At 44.1% G+C, this 23,138-nt stretch overlaps 1 protein-coding gene across 6 annotated transcripts in view; it reads left to right on the top strand.

Moving 5' to 3' along the window:
* Positions 1–2,753: 2,753 nt before the first annotated feature.
* OSBPL3 (oxysterol binding protein like 3) overlaps positions 2,754–23,138 on the top strand; it is a 205,568-nt gene continuing 185,183 nt past the window's right edge. For 5 of the 6 annotated variants that reach the window (XM_060107666.1, XM_060107660.1, XM_060107664.1 and 2 more), the window contains exon 1: positions 3,728–4,034. The gene's annotated coding sequence lies outside the window, so the exon portion shown is untranslated. Of the gene's footprint in view, positions 2,901–3,727; positions 4,035–23,138 lie in introns of those variants that run through there. The other variant, XM_060107665.1, reaches the window with a different exon arrangement.

The following is a 23,138-nucleotide window of genomic DNA, read 5'->3' as shown; positions in this document are numbered from 1 at the left end:
ATTTATATCCATGTCTGGTCTGCCCAATATATGAAACTGTAAAAACGTTGAGGGCAGGGACACCCACTGATTCAACTTTGGATCTCTTAATATGCCGGCTAACAATGATCCCTTACACAAAGGAGGAGTCTCTCTCTATTCAATGAAGGAATTGGTGAATTCATGTGCATTCCTCAGTCATGAGGACTAACACTTTTGAGAGAATGCTTACAAGGTGTTCCTATGCAACTAAATGCTTTGATCCATTTTCCAGATAAAAGCAAAGGAGAACAAAAATGAATTAAGGGTATACAGGATGGTGGTTTACATCACCACTTCAGACAAGTGTTTGCTCCCCAAGTGGTAGCAGTGGCAAAAGAGAACACTTTAAGAGGGTAGGAGACCCAACCTCTAATCACTCACAGGCTGTATGATTATAGTCAAGATACTGGAACTCTCTCCCCTTCCTTCATAAAAGGCATTGATGAGGTGATAATTCCTTCTCATCACATTTGTCTTGTAGTCACCATTCAAGAAGATTGATGCTCTAATCTTATGATGATTTAAGATTATTCTTTTTTTTTTTTTTTTTTTTTTTCTTTTTGCGGTATGCGGGCCTCTCACTGTTGTGGCCTCTCCCGTTGCGGAGCACAGGCTCCGGATGCGCAGGCCCAGCGGCCATGGCTCACGGGCCCAGCCGCTCCGCGGCATATAGGGATCCTCCCAGACCGGGGCACGAACCCGTATCCCCTGCATCGGCAGGCGGATTCCCAACCACTGCGCCACCAGGGAGGCCCTAAGATTATTCTTAAAATGGCTTGAAGTTTATGTAGCTTCAGCATGGTGATTCAGCATTACCTGAATCACCTGCTGACCCTGCTCTATCAGTAGCTGCTTCCTAAAGCATTGTGTTGAGAAGGATTCTGAGGGCTTATTTACCTTATTTAGACTAAGTGGAACCACAGCCTTGACTTCATTGTGATGTCTGGCATGAGGCAGGGAGGGGAGTGTCAGTAAATAAGCCATGTCATCTCTGATCTAGTCCAATGCCTTCACTCCACAGGAAGAAAATGAGAATAGAATCTCATGTCTTAAGTTTACCATGTTACAGGCATTATCCAAATTGCTTTTATATGCACACATTCATCTAATCCTTAGCCAGTCTTCAGAAGTTAGCATTATTATGATTCCTATTTTGAAGATGAGATTTATGGGAGCAAAATTTGCCTGAGGTTTACATTCTGGAAATCCGTATCTTTAAGCACTTCCTTATACTGCCTCCTAATCTGTGGGCACTTACTATGTACTAGGCTAATGTTACTCAGCCAGGAGTGGTTTTGCCCTCCAGGGGACATCTGGCAATGTCTGGAAATTTTTTGGTTGTGGGAGGAGAGGAGGTTCCTTGAATTTACTGGGTAGAGGCCAGAGATGCTGCTAACCACACAGTACAGCGCCCCGCAACAAAGAAGTATTTGGCCCCAAATGTCAGTAGTGCTGAGACTGAGAACTCTGAGTTAAGCCATGTGAAAGTCATTTTTCAGACTGAGGATGAAACTCTTCCTGCCAATTACTGCCTCTCTTTTGCAGAAAAAGAAAGGTGCTCTCAGAATCAAGAAGTGGTCACCATAAGACGGGAACCCAGGTAGTCAGATTCTAGAGGCCTCCATTAAACTCCTTTATCATCATCTTCCTCTACTATGAAAACACGTCAACTCTTTTAACACCTACTCACCTATTACGAATTTCAGAAGCTAGGAACATTCAGCCAAGTGTGAACAATCTCCACCGTGGTGTGTGTTTCTCTAAAGATAAAAAGAATTTGTTCCAACAGTTCCAAGAGGGTCTTTAGAAGCTCTTACTATAGAACCACTGATCTCGCTGGAGTAGACATTCAGATCCTTGCTTTAAAATAAAACTCTGAAGAGAAAGCTAATTTTAGGACATAACAATCTTTTTCAAGAATAATTAGCTCTGTGTTGTATTCAACTTTAATTTTTTCCCTTTTGTTTTTAGGAGCTGGTGAGCCTGGAAGCTTATTTAGGAAAAGGAAATGAAACTGAAAAGACACAGTGAGATTCCTCTTTTTCTTGGAAGCAAGGCACAATATGAATATGAATAATTCTCATGCTGTCCAATTAACTGCCTCAAGTACAAATAGAAAAAAAATACACACTTGGTTATTTGGAAGAAACTGAAGAAAAAGTGAAGAACGGGATGGTAGTTTCAACAATAAAGCCCTATGCAAATAACTTCCTTTCGGATTTAAGGCTTGTCTCCCGAAGAAAAAGCAATGCTCATGAAACAGGGTGAGGGTGGGTGATGGAGAAAGTTAAAGAAATAAAGAGAAATCAAAGAGCTTGAAGCGGGGGGTGGGCGGGGGGGGGGAATCGAGCTTCTCCTTCTGAGAGGAATTACCGAAAAATGGAAGGAGGGCTGGAAAACAACAGGCGTGGGCAGGGTGACTCCATGAGTTCAGAATGAATGGTCCGGGCGCCTGCCAGAAGCTTTCATCCATCGGGCGTTGGCCGGGTGCAGGGGGATGATTTAAGAACCTCCAAATCATTGGATTTTAAATCTTCTCCAATAAGGTTCTCCGAGTGCCAGTGCGGGCAGCATAACGGTGGGTTTGTTCGGCAGCTTGTCGGGGTCCTCCCGCCCTAGCTCGTCGCCTGCCAAATCCAAGACAGACAATCCCAGACATTCCGCGACCCCAGAAAGCGGAAAACCGAGGGCGAAGAATGAAATGCGGATAGCGTGGCTCCGGCAATAACCTCAGAAACCTTATTTGGGGTCGTCTAGGAGGCTGGAAATGTGTCGAGTGCCGCAGGTGGTGGGCGGCACTGGAACTTAATATTCTGGAGCCCCTACCCTGTGACAGGCAGCGCGCCTAGAGAGCCACACTCAAGGTCCAGCTCGGTGAGGTAGGTTAGAAGGATCTTCAGCGAGGTTACACACCTTGCATTTGCCGCTCCCTCTGCCTGGAACGCTCTTTCCGAAACGTCTGTGGTAGCTCCCCGGTTTAGGAGCTTTAGTGTGGGCTTTCTCGTCTATCACGGAGCTCCTGCATTTTAATTGTAACTGTGATGCTTTCTCTCCCCTTCCCTTCGCACATGAACTGCGTACAATAAACAACCACGCTCCCCTCATGTCTCCTCCTGGGACCCGGCACCAATCTGCATCACTGCCTCTGGATGTCGGGGTCACAGCCTCCCGCCGGATCCCATGGGGATTCTGTCCTTCGTCATCCCGTGCCTGCAATCCTTCCTTCTCCACGTGTTTTCTCCGTTCTCCATCCCTTTGCCTCGGTCTGAGTTCCTCAAGAGGTCGAGTCCTCTTTGCCTGTTCGACCAGTGTGTCCTCTGAAAACTTGTCCTTTAACCAGCCCCTCATGCACCGCCCTCACTTCTTCCTCCCTCCCTGGCCCGGAAACGTCGCTCCACGAACATTTATTGAGTGTCAAGGGCACGCATATAGCGCGCTGGGCCGCCGGGAACTCCTACCCCCGCCCAGAAGCAACTCTCATCTCCTTCCACCCTTTGCACCCGTCGGGAACCCGGCTTCCCACCTCTCCTGACTGCGTCATGGAATCGGTGCTTTTTCCAGGTGTATGGCCCCACCTCCTTCCCCAGGAGCGACTCCTGGTTGGTGGGAGTGTGAGTCACTCTGCCGTCCCTCCCGCCCTCCCCGCGTGGCCCCGCCCCAGAGCGGGCTCTGGCTCCTCCTCATCGCTCCCGCCCCTAGCTCCCCACTCCAGCTAATCGCCTGGCGGCGCGCGCGGAGAAGTTCTGGGCAAAGTACTGGGAACTGGCTGAGCGATAGCAGCGCACGCGAGCCGGGCGGAACAAGGGGAGCCAAGAGCCAGGCGGCCAGTGCGCGGCGCGGGTTCTGGCCCGGGCGGCCGTAGGCGAGTAGCCCTCCCCGCCCCGTCTCCTGCGGCTGGTGAGGGAACTATCAGCTGTGCGTTGGTGGGGGACCGAAGAAGCCGGGTTTGCCTCCTCCCCCGTGTGTGGACGAACCCCGGAGCTAGGCGGCGTCCGTGGCGGCAGAGCGTGCAGGTAAGAGTCGGGACGCCCGCCAGGATGGCGCTGGGGTGTGGTGGGGCCCCGGCCCGTGGCGCGGGCTCGGAAGGGCTGCGGTATGGGGGGTGCCGCCGGTCTCAGCAAGCCTGGAGTCTGCCTCCTGTCGCCGAGGAACAACCGGTCAGTGGGGGCAGCCCCGAGTCGCCCTCGGTACCGGCCCCCCGGGAGTTAGGGCCCGAGTGCTGCCCACCCTGGAGTGCTACCCAGCCTGGAGTGCTGCCCACCCTGGAGTGCTGTCCTGAGAGGCGCGGTTTGGCCGGGATTGACGGCGCCGAGGGGTTGTCCTGGGCCTCTGGGAGGCGCGGCGCCGGGGCGGGAGGCACAGGAAACCAGCTTGATTGGGCCGAGCGCGAGACTTCACCACATCCGCGGGCTGGGGCGCGCCGGGGGCACCTGGGAGGCGCTGGCCTTGCAGGCTCCAGGCTCGCCCGCCTCCCCGCGCCCGGCCTGCTCCACTCTCCGGCACCCAGGCTGCGGTCTGAGGGCACTTGTCCCTTCGGGCTTCCCAGCAGCCTGGGAAGCGTTTGCAGCTTCTAGAGTCACTAATGGGCATTGTTCTAGATCGTCCAGATAGTTCTTAGGTCAGGGCGCGCCTCCCTCTTTCGGTAATGCAACTTGCCAGGCACCTTATGCACATTTGTACTCTCCCTCCTCCTTCTCACGAACTACCAGTCTCTTCTATAGTCAGGACTCTAAGATGAGGGGAGCTGTGAAGTTGTCGCTTTCGATGTGTCTGGGAATTGCGCTGAGGTGCATCTGACCAACGCCCCCCGCCCCCCAACAATGTTGCCCTGACCCTCAGAGTTTGAGTACTGGGATGAGGGCATCTAGAAATGTTTTAAGCTGCAGCTGCAAAAGAGATCCATGCATAGACAGGTAAAGGTGTAGGTCTAACTTTTGATCATCCACACTCTACCTCCAAGCATCATTCAAGGTGAGGTCCCCCTTCTGGCCCGAGGAGACCAACTAGGCAGGCCTGGGCTGAAATGCACCCAAGCTAAATGACCATCCCCTCCACCAACATACCAGCACACCACCCTGTTTGGTGTTCCTCATAGCACTCATCTCGTTCTGAAATGATCTCCTTGGGCTGTTTACTGTCTGCTTTCCCTCACTAGAATGGAAGTTCCAGAAAGCAGACCTTACCTGTCTTGTCCATCATTCCACCCCCAATGTCAACAACAGTGCCTGACACACAGTAGCTACAAAAGAAATATTTATGGAATGAATGATGAAAACTTCTTTGTGAAATATGAGGAATGGTGATCTCATAGCTGGTTTTGATTTTCCTGTTTATTTATCTTTTTTTTTTTCTACTGGGAAATTGAACAAATACCAATAGCTACTATTAATCCAGCACCTACTAAGAGCTGGATATGTACTAGGAACTTTGTATATAGATCACCTCGTTAAACATTACAATAGTCTTATTAGCTAGGTATTTCTAACCAGATGCAAATTGAGGCTCCAGCAGGTTAACCAGTTTTCCCAAGATTATCCTGGCAGAACTAGAATTCCAGCTCATTTTCTCTCTATTGTGCTGGGCTACTTCCAAGAAACTAAAATGTGGTTTCCACTATAACAGCCAGTAGACATTTAGCTTTATTTATAATAAAAGCTATTGCTTAACCAAAAGATTTTATCATTACTGAGATTTAATTTCAATAATAGCTAATAATTATGCTGTAAACCAGATACTACCAGGCTGCCATAGGCTGTATTCTCTCATCTTCGCCATCTTGATGGCAGTGCTGTGAGGTTATCTCCATTTTATAGATGAAGAAACTGCAGCCTAGGTTCGGGAATCTGCCCAGGGTCAATAGTAGATTGCTGAGTTACATTTTTACTAATAGTCTTTCTGAGTGTAAATCTTTAGCTCCTTCCACTAGACTGAAATTTCTCCTGCTCCCACTATTTAATTAGATGTTAACTCATTATGATAGAGTTCAATGTTACAGCATATTAAAACCACCTGAGGGCTTCCCTGGTGGCGCAGTGGTTGAGAGTCCGCCTGCCGATGCAGGGGACACGGGTTCGTGTCCCGGTCCGGGAAGATCCCACATGCCGCGGAGCGGCTGGGTCCGTGAGCCATGGCCGCTGAGCCTGGGCGTCCGGAGCCTGTGCTCCACAACGGGAGAGGCCACAACAGTGAGAGGCCCACGTACCGCAAAAAAAACAAACAAACAAACAAACAAAAACCCACCTGAGGTTGAGCTATAAACTTTCCACTGCCAATAACAAGAGTCTAGTTGTACTATTTTCTGAATTGTTGAGACTCTTACTGCCATTGATATTTGTGGATGAGTTTATGGTTTGTGGGCCTGGCAGATGAGGCACATTTAATGTAGGAGGAAAGGAAATTCTCCTTTCACCTGGATTTAAATTTACTTTCACCTAAATCTAAAGAGAAATCTGATGGGTTTTACCCAGTGTGGTAAATGAACTCTGAACACAGTAATGCTTTCTGCCTCTTAAGGAAAGTACTGGAAGACCAGTACCTCTGTTCCCATATGTAGAATGGAGAGTTAGAAACCACTACTAGTTCCAGAAGCTTCTGCAGCAACCTTTTGGCAGAATAACTACATTTCGACTCTTTGTTCTCTTGTAGTAAAACTGAGAGCAAGAAGTTAGCTAAGTATGTCATGGTTACCACCTGAAGAGCTAATGGCAAAATAGAGGTTGGGAAGAAATTAGAGATCCCTTTTTTCTTCTACTTCATTCCAGTTTTAGGGGTAGTATAATGTTTTTCCTTGCATGATGACCTGGATAATCCACGGTTTTATTTATACTGTGCCTCTTGGCAGTACTATATTTTCTTAATTGTTAATTCCATTTCAAGAGTTCTCTAGGACTTCCCTGGTGACGCAGTGGTTAAGAATCTGCCTGCCAATGCAAGGGACACGGGTTCGAGCCCTGATCTGGGAAGATCCCACATGCCGTGGAACAACTAAGCCCGTGCGCCACAACTGCTGAGCCTGCGCTCTAGTTCCTGCGAGCCACATCTGCTGAGCCCGTGCTCTAGAGCCCGCGAGCCACAACTACTGAGCCCACGTGCCACAGCTACTGAAGCCCGCGTGCCTAGAGCCCATGCTCTGCAACAAGAGAAGCCACCGCAATGAAGAGTAGTCCCCGCTCACTGCAACTAGAGAAAGCCCTGTGCAGCAACGAAGACCCAGTGCGGCCAAAAATAAATATAAATAAATAAATAAATTTATAAAAAGAAAAAGAGTACTCCAGGGAGGGTTGGAGAATCCTTCAACCCAGAACGCCCACAGAAATGATGGAACTCTAAGGCACTGAGGAACTGGAGGCTGTTAAGTTGAAGGAGGCTTCAGAACTGAGAGTTGTTTGTAGTTGCCTGTGAATTCCTTTCCTGTCTACATATATTTTTAATTAATTAATTAATTTATTTATTTATTTTTGGCTCTGTTGGGTCTTCGTTGCTGGCACAGGCTTTCTCTGGTTGCGGCGAACGGGGGCGACTCTTCATTGCGGTGTGTGAGCTTCTCACTGTCGTGGCTTCTCTTGTTGTGGAGCATGGGCTCTAGGCACGTGGGTTTCAGTAGTTGTGGCACGCAGGCTTAGTAGTTGTGGCTCACGGGCTCTAGAGCGCAGGCTCAGTAGTTGTGGCACACGGGCTTAGTTGCTCCACGGCATGTGGGATCTTCCTGAACCAGGGCTTGAACCCGTGTCCCCTGCATTGGCAGGCGGATTCTTAACCACTGCTCCACCAGGGAAGTCCCTCCTGTCTACATCTTATTCGTCAACTTTTAGCCCCCTTCTCTGGAAATGTCCTTCTTAACTTCCCAGTCACTACTGTTTAGACCATGTTTATACTCACCCCAGCTCGTATCTCTCCTCCCTCTTGTCTTTCACATCCATGCCTTCCAGTTGCCCCTGCAACATCTCAGCTCAGAGTCTTAGGGACTTCTCTACTGTGTCCTAACATAGCTTACATTGTCTCCTTCAGCCCCGCCTTCATATCATAGTCAGGTAAATTCTCTAGATCCTGTCATTATATTGCTAAAAATTCTTGAGTGGCTTATATAGTTAATAATCATTATAATATTAATAACAGCAGCAGTAGCTGCTAACCTTCTTGTGCCAGGTACTGTCATGAGTACCTTACGTGGATTTAAAATTGTGTTTAATCCTCAGAGCAACAGCAAAGCAGGCACTGTTATTATACCCCCGATCTCCGGATGAGACCAGGAGAAGTTAAGTTTGCAACTACTTTACAACTAATACAAGGTGGAGTTGAGACTCAAACCCCTGGTCCTTTCTCTCCCCATTTAAGGTAGACTCCTTAGCCGAAAGTCAGGATCCGGCAGCCTAGGCTCAGTGTCTGCCTTCACCCATTGTTCCCAGCCTGAACTGTATTCAGCAACAGGGCGTTTTGCCTTTGCTCTTATACTGCTGTTGCCTAGAAAGCTCTTTCATTGCCTCTACCTGTGAAACCCCAGGTCTTTCAAGGCTGAACTCATAAACCAGTTCTGCCAGAATCATCTCTCTGAACTCAGTCTCTCATAGCATTAAAACACACACACTCTTCAGCACTTTTCTTCATACCCACCCCACACATTCCTCCACCCCAGTGCCTCCTGTCCTAGTTATTTATTCAAATGTATTGGCTCCCTTACTACATTGTAGATGCCTTGAAGGCAGGACTAGTATCTATTCCTTCTGTTTGTACCCCCACGTCGCTAAGCCTCATATGCTATCCATAGTAGGTGCACAATTAAAAAGAGAGTAGAAACAACTGTATGTGGTTATATGCTGTTAGAATATTTTGTGAAAAAAGTAATTCGAATGTGACATTTTGTTTCCTACTTTTTGATCCACAATACTGTAATACCTTCATCAATTTATGATGAAGCAATAGAAATCCTAATTATTTAAATCCATGAAAATCACTTATTCTGGTTGTTTTCACCTTGCAGATATTGTAAGGAGATCTCAAACCCATAAAAAAAACAAGCATTGTCTGTAGGGTAAATATCTTGCATCTTATATACACTATTTTTTCATATATGTGGTAAAGTTGTTATTAAAAGTATATTAAAACTGTTATGGAATTGAAACTAAATTTTCATCAATGTTTTATTGATCAATGAATATTTCTCATTTTTAAACCTGATTTACTAGATCTTCTATGAATCATCTCTGGCTCATAGCTCATCACTTGGCTCTGTGTGTTCTAGTCACACTGAACTAAATTCAGCTCCCCACCTGTGTCGCCAGGGCCATGAATAATGTATTCTGGCCTCCCAGTTTCCGCATGAAGTTATGTCCTCTTTACAACGTCTTCCTTCTCACCCATGTTCACCTGGCTGGTTCCCACTCATCCGTCACATTTCAGCCTGAATGTCACTTATAGGAAGACTTCCTCTGCTGCCTCCAAGCTGAAGTTGGCAAACACGCATGGCACTCTGTGCCTGTCTGTTTTGGAGGGAGCAGTTACCGTACTGTTGTGTAACTGCTGGTCACTTGACTGAATCTTCCGTGGAACCACTGACTCTCATTTGGCTTACATTAGAATCACTTAGGGATCTAAAAAGCTTTTCCCTACCTAGGCCCAACTCGCAGAGTTTCTGAATCAAGTGGCATGGGGTGAAGAGGGCTGGTCCCTGGAATTTTCTTTAAAGACATTTTCTCATTCTGTGTTATAGCTGGATAGTATTCCATTGTGTGAATGTAACATACTTTATCCAGTTACTTATTTTTTTTAATAAAAGCCTTATTGAGTTTTAACTCACATTTCATACAATTCAACCATTTAAAGTATACAATTTAATGGGTTTTAGTATATTCACAGTTGTGCAACTGTCATGTCATAATTAATTTTAGAACATTTTATTACCGCCAAAAGAAATCTGCACCCGTTAGCAGTTTCCCTACTCACCTTGCAACCACTGGTCTACTTTAAGTGTGTATGTATTTGCCTATTCTGGACGTTTCAGGAAAATGGAATCATGCTTTTATGTCTGGCTTCTTTCACTTAGCATGTTGTAGTTGGGTTCACCCCCGTTGTAGCATGAATCAGTGCTTCATTCCTTTTTATTGCCTAATAACAAACCATTGTTTGTATAGACCATGCTTTATTTATCCATTTGCCAGATGGAACTGGAATTTTTTTTTTAAACCTTCCCCAAACAATCCAACTGTGCAGGCAGGAGTTAAACCGGAAGTTCCTTTGAGTCTTGCTCACTGCTGTGTCTTGGGGCTAGAACAGTACCTGGCACAAGATAGATGTGTAATAAACATCTGAATGAATAAAGCATTTTACTAAAAGTATAACTCCTGTTATGCATCTGTCATCAAAAAACATTGCCATTAAAAAGAGATCCTCATAGTTGATTGATTAGATCCCGATTTGAACAAATCCACTGGTAAAAAAATATTAGGAGGCAATCAAGGAAATTTGAACATGGATGCAATGGTACTATTTTTAGGATTTGCTTTAAAATATCCTGGGAGTGGGGAGGGAGAATAGAGGAAACCAGGCTGTATGTGAGTTGACTGAAGCGGAGTGGTGAGTTCATGGGCTTTTTAATGCTTTTCCCCATCTCTGCTGGCCCCTGGGGCAGCAGCCATTGGCTACATGTGGCGGTGGTGCACTTGAGGTGTGGCTAATCCTTGGTGAGCTGTACTGTAGGTATGAAATACACACTGAGTTTCCAAGAGTTCGTTTGAAAAAGGATGTAAAATTATCTCAATAATTTTTTATTGTTTGCTTACATGCTGAAATGGTAACATTTTGGATTATTATAATACATAATTAAAACTAATTTCACCTGTTTTCTTTTACTCTGTAATTGGCGACTTAAAATTGCTTATATGGTTCATATTACATTTCTCCTGGACAGTGCTGCTGTACAGTTTTGTATACGTTTGAACTTTTTCATAGTAAGTTAAAAAAATGAAAGATATCTGAATTTCTTAAAAGTCTGGAGCAAAATATTTTTCACAAAGAATTCCTCTTATATGAAAAGATCGGAAAATATTGATTTGTTCCAAGATGATTCTTTGTTGAAGCTTATAGCAGGCAGACTGTAGCCTTTCAATGTCATTCCTGGGCTTACTTCATCTATGTGAAAATTTAAAAATTCTTTTATAATAAATGGAAAAGCAACATGAAGGAGTAGAAGAATTGCTCCTTTAGTTATTTATCTGATTCTTTTGTTTTGGAGTTGATGAAATATTTCCTTCATCTTAGAAAAATATGGAAAGTGCATTGGTAATTTCATTGTTCTTAGTCACACTGTTTATACCCTGAAATTGAATTTTCGCTGGACTTGCTTTATAATCACTCTGCTTAAATCTGTTTGTTTGGGAGCCAGAATATGATTGTTTCTAGACACCCCAAGACCCCTGGAATATGAGTGGAAAATGATTCTTAAATAATAATGATAATGTGTGGGTTTAAAGCTGAGAAACAAATTGCTTTCATATAAAATTTCTTTAGATGAGCATTCTGTCGCTGTCTAGGTGTCTGTGTTTACTCACAAAAGAATAGCCGAGGTAATAACCCCAGCTCTCTGAGGGGGTGTAAAGCTAGATGGACAACTCCAGAGGATATTCTTCCTCATCTGTTATTTCTGAGATCGTGAGACAGTGGACCTGAATTGAGAAATAGCTTGAATATAAAGCAGAACAGAATTAAATTGCAGAGAAGACCCCAAAAAGAGATCATCAGAGGATCTGTGACTGCCAGTATAAAATCAAGTTTACTCTTTTATTTACTATGGTTAAAATATTAAAATCTGTTTGTTTTTAATGTTGTATGGGTCAAACACTTCTCAATATAACATTTCTCCACTTGTGTATTGAAAGATAGTACTGTGGGGGCTTCCCTGGTGGCGCAGTGGTTGAGAGTCCGCCTGCCGATGCAGGGGACACGGGTTTGTGCCCCGGTCCGGGAGGATCCCACGTGCCGCGGAGCGGCTGGGCCCATGAGCCATGGCTGCTGGGCCTGCGCGTCCGGAGCCTGTGCTCCACAACGGGAGAGGTCACAACAGTGAGAGGCCCGCGTACTGCAAAAAAAAAAAAAAAAAAAAAGATAATACTGTGAAAGATTCCCTTACTTGTTTTCTATCTTGGTATCAAATGCTGTAATACAAGAAATTTAAAGTTATACTTTAAGTCTTATAAAACAAATATCCCTCTCCGAATCATTTGTGGTGGGCAGTGATCTGAAATGTTTAGAAGCAAAAGCTAAATAATATATTTTATTAATCTCACAAACATGATTAAACTTGAAGTAAATGCCTCTCTAGAAGGAAAGCATGCAGTATGATTTTTGTCCGTACATTGAATGCGTATTTGTTGAGCACGCACTATGTGCCAGACACCAGACTGGGTAGAGGGGATATGGTGATGACTGAGACAGATGTGGAACCTCCCTTTAAGGAGATACTAAACAGTCACAGAGAATTTGTTAATTACAGTGAGGATCTGTAGCTCCAAGGGAATGAGTCTGGATTTTAACTGGGACCCTGGAGAGAAAAATTCCATTTTTCTGTAGGTCATGATTCAGGCTGCTGATGGTCTGAAGGAGGAGGAGGAAAGGGAATCCTCAGAGGGGGATGACAGGAGTGAAGTCCTGCCCTTTCTGTGTCTTTCTGCCGATTGCCGGAGGCCAGGTGGAACTGAGTAGGAGGAGGGGTTTAATTCCTCTCCCGAGGTTTTGAATTGCTGTGATGATACACACAGGTGTGTTTATTTGCTACTGGGAACTGAATCCAAAGTTGAGTTTTTACCAGCTTTGTAACTGAAACCGAATGAGATCTAACAACCTGTTCTCCAGCATGGCCATGGAAGTAGCTTAAAATAACTTGCTGGCTCCAATTCGAGTGTAGTTCTGTTGTCTAGCATCTGAGATGAAGTGGACGAGGGGTACTTGACCTCAAAGAATGCAGGGAAGACCCACTTGGGTTTTTCTTATGGGTTCAGAGTTGCTTCAAGCAGATTTCTATAGAATTAACTGAAGTGTCCTTTGGAGCTTGTTGGGGTCTTTAGGGAATGGGGAACCATCCTGACTTTAAAGGGGGTGATGGTAATTGCAAAGAACAGTAATAATAGCAATGGCAGCTGGTAACTGTGGAGCACTTACTCTGTGCCAGGTTTAGTGCTGTACTTATACTATCTCATTAGATCTTCCAATAAGGTATGAGGTGGCTGTCAGCATAACAGTTTACCAATGACCGAACAGAGGTTGGGGAGCAATTACTTGCTCTTTGGTTGTTCAGCATCCATTTACCCTTCCTGATTTCTATCTGAGGAATCACTTCTTGCCTTAGGGTCTAGAACGAGGAGCCCCATTCTCCTTGGCTGTCGGTGGCCCTGGGAGCCAGACCAGTCAGATGCCTCTGGCTGGAATCTGGGTCCAGTGCCGAGGGTCATGGAGATTCTGATGCCAAGGGTGTGTCCTGACCCAACCATTCTTGTCCGCACGGCATTGTTATAGTCTGGCTCCAGGTCCCATGAAGCTGTGCCCATGCTTTCCCCTCCAGCCCCTCCTTACTTCCTGAAACTGATATTTTCCCAGTACATTTTTTTGTTTGTTTCAGTTGCCGGAATATTTTCTCTTGCTTCCACTCAAAGAACCCCAGACTATCACAAGCCTAGGGGGGCTTATATAGTCTACCCACAGTCACAAAGGGACTGGGTGGCAGAGCTGTGGTGTAGTCGGGTCATTGACCAGAGGGCCCCTCTGTGTGGTGGAGAGCACAGAAGTGGGAGTCAGAGAATCAGAGGATGAATCCAGCCCCGGAAGTGCTTCTGCCTCTGTGGCCTTGAGCTGATCACTGCCTTCTTAGGCTGAACTGTTTGGACAAGATGAAATCTACACGTATGTAAAGGACACCCAGCTCCAGAGGATTTCCTCCTGCAGGAGATTTTTGGACATGTGACTGTGTTCACGTTTTCAAAGGCTTGCAGTTTGAGGTTTGAGGTGTAGTCTGAGGCAATGGTTTTCAAAGTGTGGTTCCACAAGTTGCTGATCAGCATCACCTGGGAACATGTTAGAAATGCAAATTCTCGGGCCCCACCGCAGACCTATTGAACCAGAAACTGAGGGGAGGGCCCAGCTATCTGTTTTTACAAGCCCTTCGGGTGATTCTGATGCTCACTAAAGTTTGAGAACCACTAGGCTAAGGCATTTTCATTTTATTACATACTATTTATTATGTATAATAATAATGGATTAGCCACAACCCCTGCTCTCAAGGAACATTCCCCCCAGCTGGGAGGGACAGTTATAAACACACAATGTGAGAGACAAGGAGAGGTGTAACACTTGCTGTAACAAGATGCTGAGGTGTGGTGGGAGCACAGAGAGGCCATGGGAGACTCTTCTGCAGAGAAGGGGGCATCTGAGCCAAGCCTTGAAGGACGTGTAGGATTGAGACGAAGGAAGGGAATGGAGAGCTAGGTGAAAGGACACTCCAGGTAGAGAATGCAGGATGAGCCAAGGTGTAGCATTTTTTTTTCCTTAACATTTTTATTGGAATATAATTGCTTTACAAGGGTGTGTCAGTTTCTGTTTTATAACAAAGTGAATCAGCTATACATATACATATATCTCCATATCTCTTGCCTCTTGCATCTCCCTCCCTCCCACCCTTCCTATGCCACCCTTCTAGCTGGTCACAAAGCACCAAGCTGATCTCCCTGTGCTATGCGACTGCTTCCTACTAGCTATCTATTTTACATTTGGTAGTGTATATATGTCCATGCCACTCTCTAACTTTGTCCCAGCTTACACTTGCCCCTCCCCGTGTCCTCAAGTCCATTCTCTAGTAGGTCTGCGTCTTTATTCCCGTCTTGCCCATAGGTTCTCCATGACCATTTTTTTTTTTAGATTCCATATATATGTGTTAGCATACGGTATTTGTTTTTCACACTTCACTCTGTATGACAGACTCTAGGTTTATCCACCTCAATACAAATAACTCAATTTCGTTTCTTCTTATGGCTGAGTAATATTCCATTGTATATATGTGCCACATCTTCTTTATCCATTCATCTGTCCATGGACACTTAGGTTGCTTCCATGTCCTGGCTATTGTAAATAGAGCTGCAATGAACATTGTGGTACATGACTCTCTTTGAATTATGGTTTTCTCAGGGTATATGCCATTGGTGGGATTGCTGGGTCGTATGGTAGTTCTATTTTTTGTTTGTTTGTTTTTTTTGTGTGGTACGCGGGCCTCTCACTGTTATGGCCTCTCCCGTTGCGGAGCACAGGCTCCGGACGCGCAGGCTCAGTGGCCATGGCCCACGGGCCTAGCCACTCCGCGCTGTGGCATCTTCCCGGACCGGCGCACGAACCCGTGTCCCCTGCAACAGCAGGCGGACTCTCAACCACTGTGCCACCAGGGAAGACCTATTTTTAGTTTTTTAAGGAACTTCCATACTGTTCTCCATAGTGGCTGTATCAATTTACATTCCCACAACAGTGTGTGAGGGTTCCCTTTTCTCCACACCCTCTCCAGCATTTATTGTTTCTCGATTTTTTGATGATGGCCATTCTGACTGGTGTGAGGTGATATCTCATTGTAGCTTTGATTTGCATTTCTCTAATGATTAATGATGTTGAGCATTCTTTCATGTGTTTGTTGGCAATCTGTATATCTCCTTTGGAGAAATGTCTATTTAGGTCTTCTGCCCATTTTTGGATTGGGTTGTTTGTTTTTTTGATATTGAGCTGCATGAGCTGCTTGTAAATTTTGGAGATTAATCCTTTTTCAGTTGCTTCATTTGCAAATATTTCTCCCATTTTGAGGGTTGTCTTTTTGTCTTGTTTATGGTTTCCTTTGCTGTGCAAAGCTTTGAAGTTTCATTAGGTCCCATTTGTTTATTTTTGTTTTTATTTCCATTTCTCTAGGAGCTGGGTCAAAAAGGGTCTTGCTGTGATTTATGTCATAGAGTGTTCTGCCTATGTTTACCTCTAAGAGTTTGGTAGTGTCTGGCCTTACATTTAGGTCTTTAATCCATTTTGAGTTTATATTTGTGTATGGTGTTAGGGAGTATTCTAATTTCACACTTTTGCACGTAGCTGTCCAGTTTTCCCAGCACCACTCATTGAAGAGGCTGTCTTTTCTCCATTGTATATTCTTGCTTCCTTTATCAAAGATAAGGTGACCATATGTGCATGGGTTTATCTCTGGGCTCTCTATCCTGTTCCATTGATCTAAATTTCTGTTTTTGTGCCAGTACCGTACTATCTTCATTACTGTAGCTTTGTAGTATAGTCTGAAGTCAGGGAGCCTGATTCCTCCAGCTCCGTTTTTTGTTCTCAAGATTGCTTTGGCTATACAGGGTCTTTTGTGTTTCCATACAAATTGTGAAATTTTTTGTTCTAGTTCTGTGAAAAATGGCAGTGGTAGTTTGATAGGGATTGCATTAAATCTGTAGATTGCTTTGGGTAGTATACTCATTTTCACAATGTTGATTCTTCCAATCCAAGAACATGGTATATTTCTCCATCTATTTGTATCATCTTTAATTTCTTTCATCAGTGTCTAATAATTTTCTGCATACAGGCCTTTTGTCTCCTTAGGTAGGTTTATTCCTAGAGATATTATTCTTTTTGTTGCAATGGTAAATGGGAGTGTTTTCTTAATTTCACTTTCAGATTTTTCATCATTACTGTATAGGAATGCTAGAGATTTCTGTGCTAATTTTGTATCCTGCTACTTTACCAAATTCATTGATTAGCTCTAGTAGTTTTCTGGTAGCATCTTTAGGATTCTGTATGTATAGTGTCATGTCATCTGCAAACAGTGACAGCTTTACTGCTTCTTTTCCGATTTGAGTTCCTTTTATTTCTTCTTCTTCTCTGATTGCTGTGGCTAAAACTTCCAAAGCTATGTTGAAAACAGTGGTGAGAGTGGGCAACCTTGTCTTGTTCCTGATCTTAGAGGAAATGCTTTCAGTTTTTCATCATTGAGGACGATGTTGGCTGTGGGTTTGTCATATATGGCCTTTATTGTGTTGAGGTAAGTTCCCTCTATGCGTACTTTATGGAGGGTTTTTATCATAAATGGGTGTTGAATTTTGTTGAAAGCTTTCTCTGCATCTATTGAGATGATCATATGGTTTTTCTCCTTCAGTTTGTTAATCATGTTGTATGATCATGGTGTATGATCATGGTGTATGATCCTTATGTGCTGTTGGACTCTGTTTGCTAGTATTTTGTTGAGGATTTTTGCATCTATGTTCATCAGTGATATTGGTCTGTAGTTTTCTTTTCTTGTGACATGGTTGTCTGGTTTTAGTATCAGGGTGATGGTGGCCTCATAGAATGAGTTTGGGAGTGTTCCTCCCTCTGCTATATTTTGGAAGAGTTTGAAAAGGATAGGTGTTAGCTCTTCTCTAAATGTTTGATAGAATTCGCGTGTGAAGCCATCTGGTCCTGGGCTTTTGTTTGTTGGAAGATTTTTAATCACAGTTACAATTTCAGTGCTTGTGATTGGTCTGTTCCTATTTTCTATTTCTTCCTGGTTCAGTCTCAGAAGGTTGTGCTTTTCTAAGAATTTGTCCATTTCTTCCAGGTTGTCCATTTTATTGGCATACAGTTGCTTGTAGTAATCTCTCATGATCCTTTGTATTTTTTTTTTTTTTTTTTTTTTTTGCGGTATGCGGGCCTCTCACTGTTGCGGCCTCCCCCGTCGCGGAGCACAGGCTCCGGACGCGCAGGCTCCGGACGCGCAGGCTCAGCGGCCATGGCTCACGGGCCCAGCCGCTCCGCGGCATATGGGATCCTCCCAGACCGGGGCACGAACCCGTATCCCCTGCATCGGCAGGCGGACTCTCAACCACTTGCGCCACCAGGGAGGCCCGATCCTTTGTATTTTTGCAGTGTCAGTTGTTACTTCTCCCTTTACATTTCTAATTCTATTGATTTGAGTCTTCTCCCTTTTTTCCTTGATGAGTCTGGCTAATGGTTTATCAATTTTGTTTATCTTCTCAAGGAACCAGCTTTTAGTTTTATTGATCTTTGCTATCGTTTCCTTCATTTCTTTTTCATTTATTTCTGCTCTGATCTTTACGATTTCTTTCCTTCTGCTAACTTTGGGGTTTTTTGGGTTCTTCTTTCTCTCATTGCTTTAGGTGTAAGGTTAGATTGTTTATTTGAGATGTTTCTTGAGGTAGGACTGTACTGCTACAAACTTCCCTCTTAGAACTGCTTTTGCTGCATCCCATGGGTTTTGGGTTGTCGTATTTTCATTGTCATTTGTTTCTACGTATTTTTTGATTTCCTCTCTGATTTCATCAGTGATCTCTTTGTTATTAAGTAGTGTATTGTTTAGCATCCATGTGTTTGTATTTTTTACAGATTTTTTTCCTGTAATTGATATCTAGTCTCATAGCGTTGTGGTCAGAAAAGATACTTGATAGGATTTCAATTTTCTTAAATTTACCAAGGCTTGATTTGTGACCCAAGATATGATCTATCCTGGAGAATGTTCCATGAGCACTTGAGAAGAAAATGTATTCTGTTGTTTTTGGATGGAATGTCCTATAAATATCAATTAATTCCATCTTGTTTAATGTATCATTTAAAGCTTGTGTTTTCTTATTTATTTTCATTTTGCGTGATCTGTCCATTGGTGAAAGTGGGGTGTTAAAGTCCCCTACTATGAATGTGTTACTGTCAATATCCCCTTTTATGGCTGTTAGTATTCGCCTTATGTATTGAGGTGCTCCTATGTTGGGTGCATAAATATTTACAATTGTTATACCTTCTTCTTGGTTTGATCCTTTGATCATAATGTAGTGTCCTTTTTTGTCTCTTGTAATAGTCTTTGTTTTAAAGTCTATTTTGTCAGATATGAGAATTGCTACTCCAGCTTTCTTTTGATTTCCATTTGCATGGAATCTCTTTTTCCATCCCCTCACTTTCTGTCTGTATGTGTCCCTAGGTCTGAAGTGGGTCTCTTGTAGACAGCATATATATGGGTCTTGTTTTTGTATCCATTCAGCCAGTCTATGTCTTTTGGTTGGAGCATTTAAACCATTTACATTTAAGGTAATTATTGATATGTATGTTCGTATTCCCATTTTCTTAATTGTTTTGGGTTTGTTATTGTAGGTCTTTTCCTTCTCTTGTGTTTCTTGCCTAGAAAAGTTCCTTTAACATTTGTTGTAAAGCTGGTTTTGTGGTGCTGAATTCTCTTAGCTTTTGTTTGTCTGTAAAGGTTTTAATTTCTCTGTCAAATCTGAATGAGATCCTTGCTGGGTAGAGTAATCTTGGTTGTAGTTTTTTTCCATTCATCACTTTAAATATGTCCTGCCACTCACTTCCGGCTTGCAGAGTTTCTGCTGAACGATCAGCTGTTAACCTTATGGGGATTCCCTTGTATGTTATTTGTTGTTTTTCCCTTGCTGCTTTTAATATTTTTTCTTTGTATTTAATTTTTAATAGTTTGATTAATATGTGCCTTGGTGTGTTTCTTCTTGGATTTATCCTGTATGGGACTGTCTGTGCTTCCTGGACCTGATTAACTATTTCCTTTCCCATATTAGGGAAGTTTTCAACTATAATCTCTTCAAATATTTTCTCAGTCCCTCTTTTTTTCTTCTGGGACCCCTATAATTCAAACGTTGGTGAGTTTAATATTGTCCCAGAGGTCTCTGAGACTGTCCTCAATTCTTTTCATTCTTTTTTGTTTATTCTGCTCTGCAGTAGTTATTTCCACTATTTTATCTTTCAGGTCACTTATCTGTTCTTCTGCCTCAGTTATTCTGCTATTGATCCCTTCTAGAGAATTTTAAATTTCATTTATTGTGTTGTTTGTTTGCTCTTTAGTTCTTCTAGGGCCTTGTTAAACGTTTCTTCTATTTTCTCCATTCTATTTCCAGATTTTGGATCATCTTTACTATCATTACTCTGAATTCTTTTTCAGGTAGACTGCCTATTTTCTCTTCATTTGTTAGGTCTGGTGGGTTTTTACCTTGCTCCTTCATCTGCTGTGAGTTTCTTCGTCTTCTCATTTTGCTTAACTTACTGTGTTTGGGGTCTCCTTTTCGCAGGCTGCAGGTTTGTAGTTCCTGTTGTTTTTGGTGTCTGTCCCCAGTGGCTAAGGTTGGTTCAGTGGGCTGTGTAGGCTTCCTGGTGGAGGGGACTAGTGCCTGTGTTCTGGTGGGCGAGGCTGGATCTTGTCTTTCTGGTGGGCAAGTCCATGTCTGATGGTGTATTTTGGGGTGTCTGTTACCTTATTATGATTTTAGGCAGCCTCTCTGCTAATGGGTGGGGTTGTGTTCCTGTATTGCTAGTTGTTTGGCATAGGGTGTCCAGCACTGTGGCTTGCTGAGCATTGAGTGGAGCTGGGTCTTGGCGTTGAGATGGAGATATCTGGGAGATTTTCGCCGTTTGATATTACGTGGAGCTGGGAGGTCTCTGGTGGACCAGTGTCCTGAACTTGGCTCTCCCACCTCAGAGGCACAGCCCTGATGCCTGGCTGGAGCACCAAGAGCCTGTCATCCACATGGCTCAGAATAAAAGGGAGAAAGAAAGAAAGAAAGAAAAAGATAAAATAAAATAAAGTAAAATAAAAAGTTATTAATATAAAAAACAAAAAATAAGTATTAAGAAAAATTTTTTAAAGTAATTAAAAAAAAGAAAGAACAACCAAACCAAAAACCAAATCCACTAATGATAACAAGCGCTGAAAAGTATATTAAAAAACAAACAAACAAAAACCGGACAGACAGAACCCTAGGATAAATGGTAAAAGCAAAGCTATACAGACAAAATCACATACAGAAGCATATGCATACACACAGAAGCATATAATATATATATAACTATATATATCATTGCTCCCAAAGTCCACCTTCTCACTTTTGGGATTATTCATTGTCTATTCAGGTATTCCACAGATGCAGGGTACATCAAGGTGACTGTGGAGATTTAATCCGCTGCTCCTGAGGCTGCTGGGAGAAATTTCCCTTTCTCTTCTTTGTTCGCACAGCTCCTGGGGTTCAGCTTTGGATTTGTCCCCGCCTCTGCGTGTAAGTCGCCTGAGGGCGTCTGTTCCATGCCCAGACTGGACGGGGTTAAAGTAGCAGGTGATTCGAGGGCTCTGGCTCACTCAGGCCGGGTGGAGGGAGGGGTACGGATGTGGGGCGAGCCTGCAGCCGCAGAGGCCAGTGTGACGTTGCACCAGCCTGAGGCGTGCCGTATGTTCTCCTGGGGAAGTTGTGGGACCCTGGCAGTGGCGGGCTGCACAGGCTCCCGGGACGGGAGGTGTGGAGAGTGACCTGTGCTTGTACACAGGCTTCTTGGTGGCAACAGCAGCAGCCTTAGCGTCTCGTGCCCCTCTCTGGGGTCCGCGCTGATGGTTGCGGTTCGCGCCCTTCTCTGGAGCTCCTTTAAGCGGCGCTCTTAATCCCCTCTCCGCGCGCACCAGGAAACAAAGAGGCAAGAAACAGTCTCTTGCCTCTTTGGCAGCTCCAGACTTTTTCCCGGACTCCCTCCCGTCTAGCCGTGGTGCACTAGCCCTTTCAGGCTGTGTTCACGCCGCCAACCCCAGTTCTCTCCCTGCGATCCGACCGAAGCCTGAGCCTCAGCTCCCAGCCCCGCCCACCCAGGCAGGTGAGCAGACAAGCCTCTCGGGCTGGTGAGTGCCCGTCGGCACCGATCCTCTGTGTGGGAATCTCTCCTCTTTGCCCTCCGCACCCCTGTTGCTGCACTCTGCTCCGTGGCTCCGAAGCTCCCCCCCTCTGCCACCCGCAGTCTCCGCCCGCGAAGGGGCTTCTAATGTGTGGAAACCTTTCCTCCTTCACGGCTCCCTCCCACTGGTGCAGGTCCCGTCCCTATTCTTTGTCTCTGTTTATTCTTTTTTCTTTTGCTCTACCCAGGTACGTGGGGGAGTTTCTTGCCTTTTGGGAGGTCTGAGGTCTGCCAGCATTCAGTAGGTGTTCTATAGGAGTTGTTCCACGTGTAGATGTATTTCTGATGTATTTGTGGGGAGGAAGGTGATCTCCACGTGTTACTCTTCCGCAATCTTGAAGCTCCTCCCCGCATTTTTTTATTGAGGTATTGTTGATTTACAGTATTGTATTAGTTTCAGGTGTGATGTCTTTTTGTAGGTTATACTCCTTTAAAGTTATAGTGATTCAGGTTTTTTGTTGTGATTCAGTCTTTTTGTAGGTTGTACTCCTTTTACAGTTATTACAAAATAATGGCTGTAATTCCCTGTGCTGTACAATATATTCTTGTTGCTTATCTATTTTATACATAGTAGTTTGCACCTCTTAATCCTGTACTTTCTTGCCCCTCCCCGTTTCCGTCTCCCCACTGATATCCACTAGTTTGTCTTCTGTATCTGTGAGTCTCTTTCTGTTTTGCTGTATACATTTATTTATTTTGCTCAAGGCGTAGCATTTTGAGGAGTGACGAACCTTCCAGTTTGATGAGAAGGACTGTTTTAAATGGCAATAGTGACAGGATATGAGAATGGGGAGGTAGGTTGGGGTGCAAATGGAGTGGATCCTGAATCCTATAGTAAGGGTTTTGGACTTTATCCTGTGGACAGTGAACAAGGAGGTGACGTGGTGGGAGCTAATTAGAGAAAGTATTCTAGGGGTGGTAGAGAAGGTCAGAGGCTGGGAGTATAAGCACAATGAAACCTGAACTAGGGTGGTCACAGTGGGAGAAGAAAGGAAAGACAGCAAAAAATATTGGAAAGTTAGAAGGACAGCCCCTAGGCACTAGGAAATTGGGGTCCAGGGTTGAGAGAGAAGGCAAAGATGATTCTATGGGAGATAATAAATGGTGTTGGTACACTCAGGTGAAAAAGTTTGAGCCTCACACCATGTCTTCCCTCAAAATAAATTTCACATGGGTCAAAACTTTAACATTAAAACAACTAGTAAAGAACAGAATACCATTTTAATAATAATGGAGATAGAAAAGCCTTTTGAGATATAAAACAAAATATTGATTTATTTGACTATATATGATTTTTGCAGGGCCAAATGTTTTTAACTGTCAAAAGGTGATCAGTAAATTTAGAAAAGTAATTGCAATTCATGTCACAAAGATCTAATTCCATCAATATATAAAGAACC

This window comes from Mesoplodon densirostris, chromosome 9 (assembly GCF_025265405.1).
Source record: "Mesoplodon densirostris isolate mMesDen1 chromosome 9, mMesDen1 primary haplotype, whole genome shotgun sequence".
Taxonomy (NCBI): domain Eukaryota; kingdom Metazoa; phylum Chordata; class Mammalia; order Artiodactyla; family Ziphiidae; genus Mesoplodon; species Mesoplodon densirostris.
This window is presented reverse-complemented; position numbering and strand designations above follow the sequence as displayed.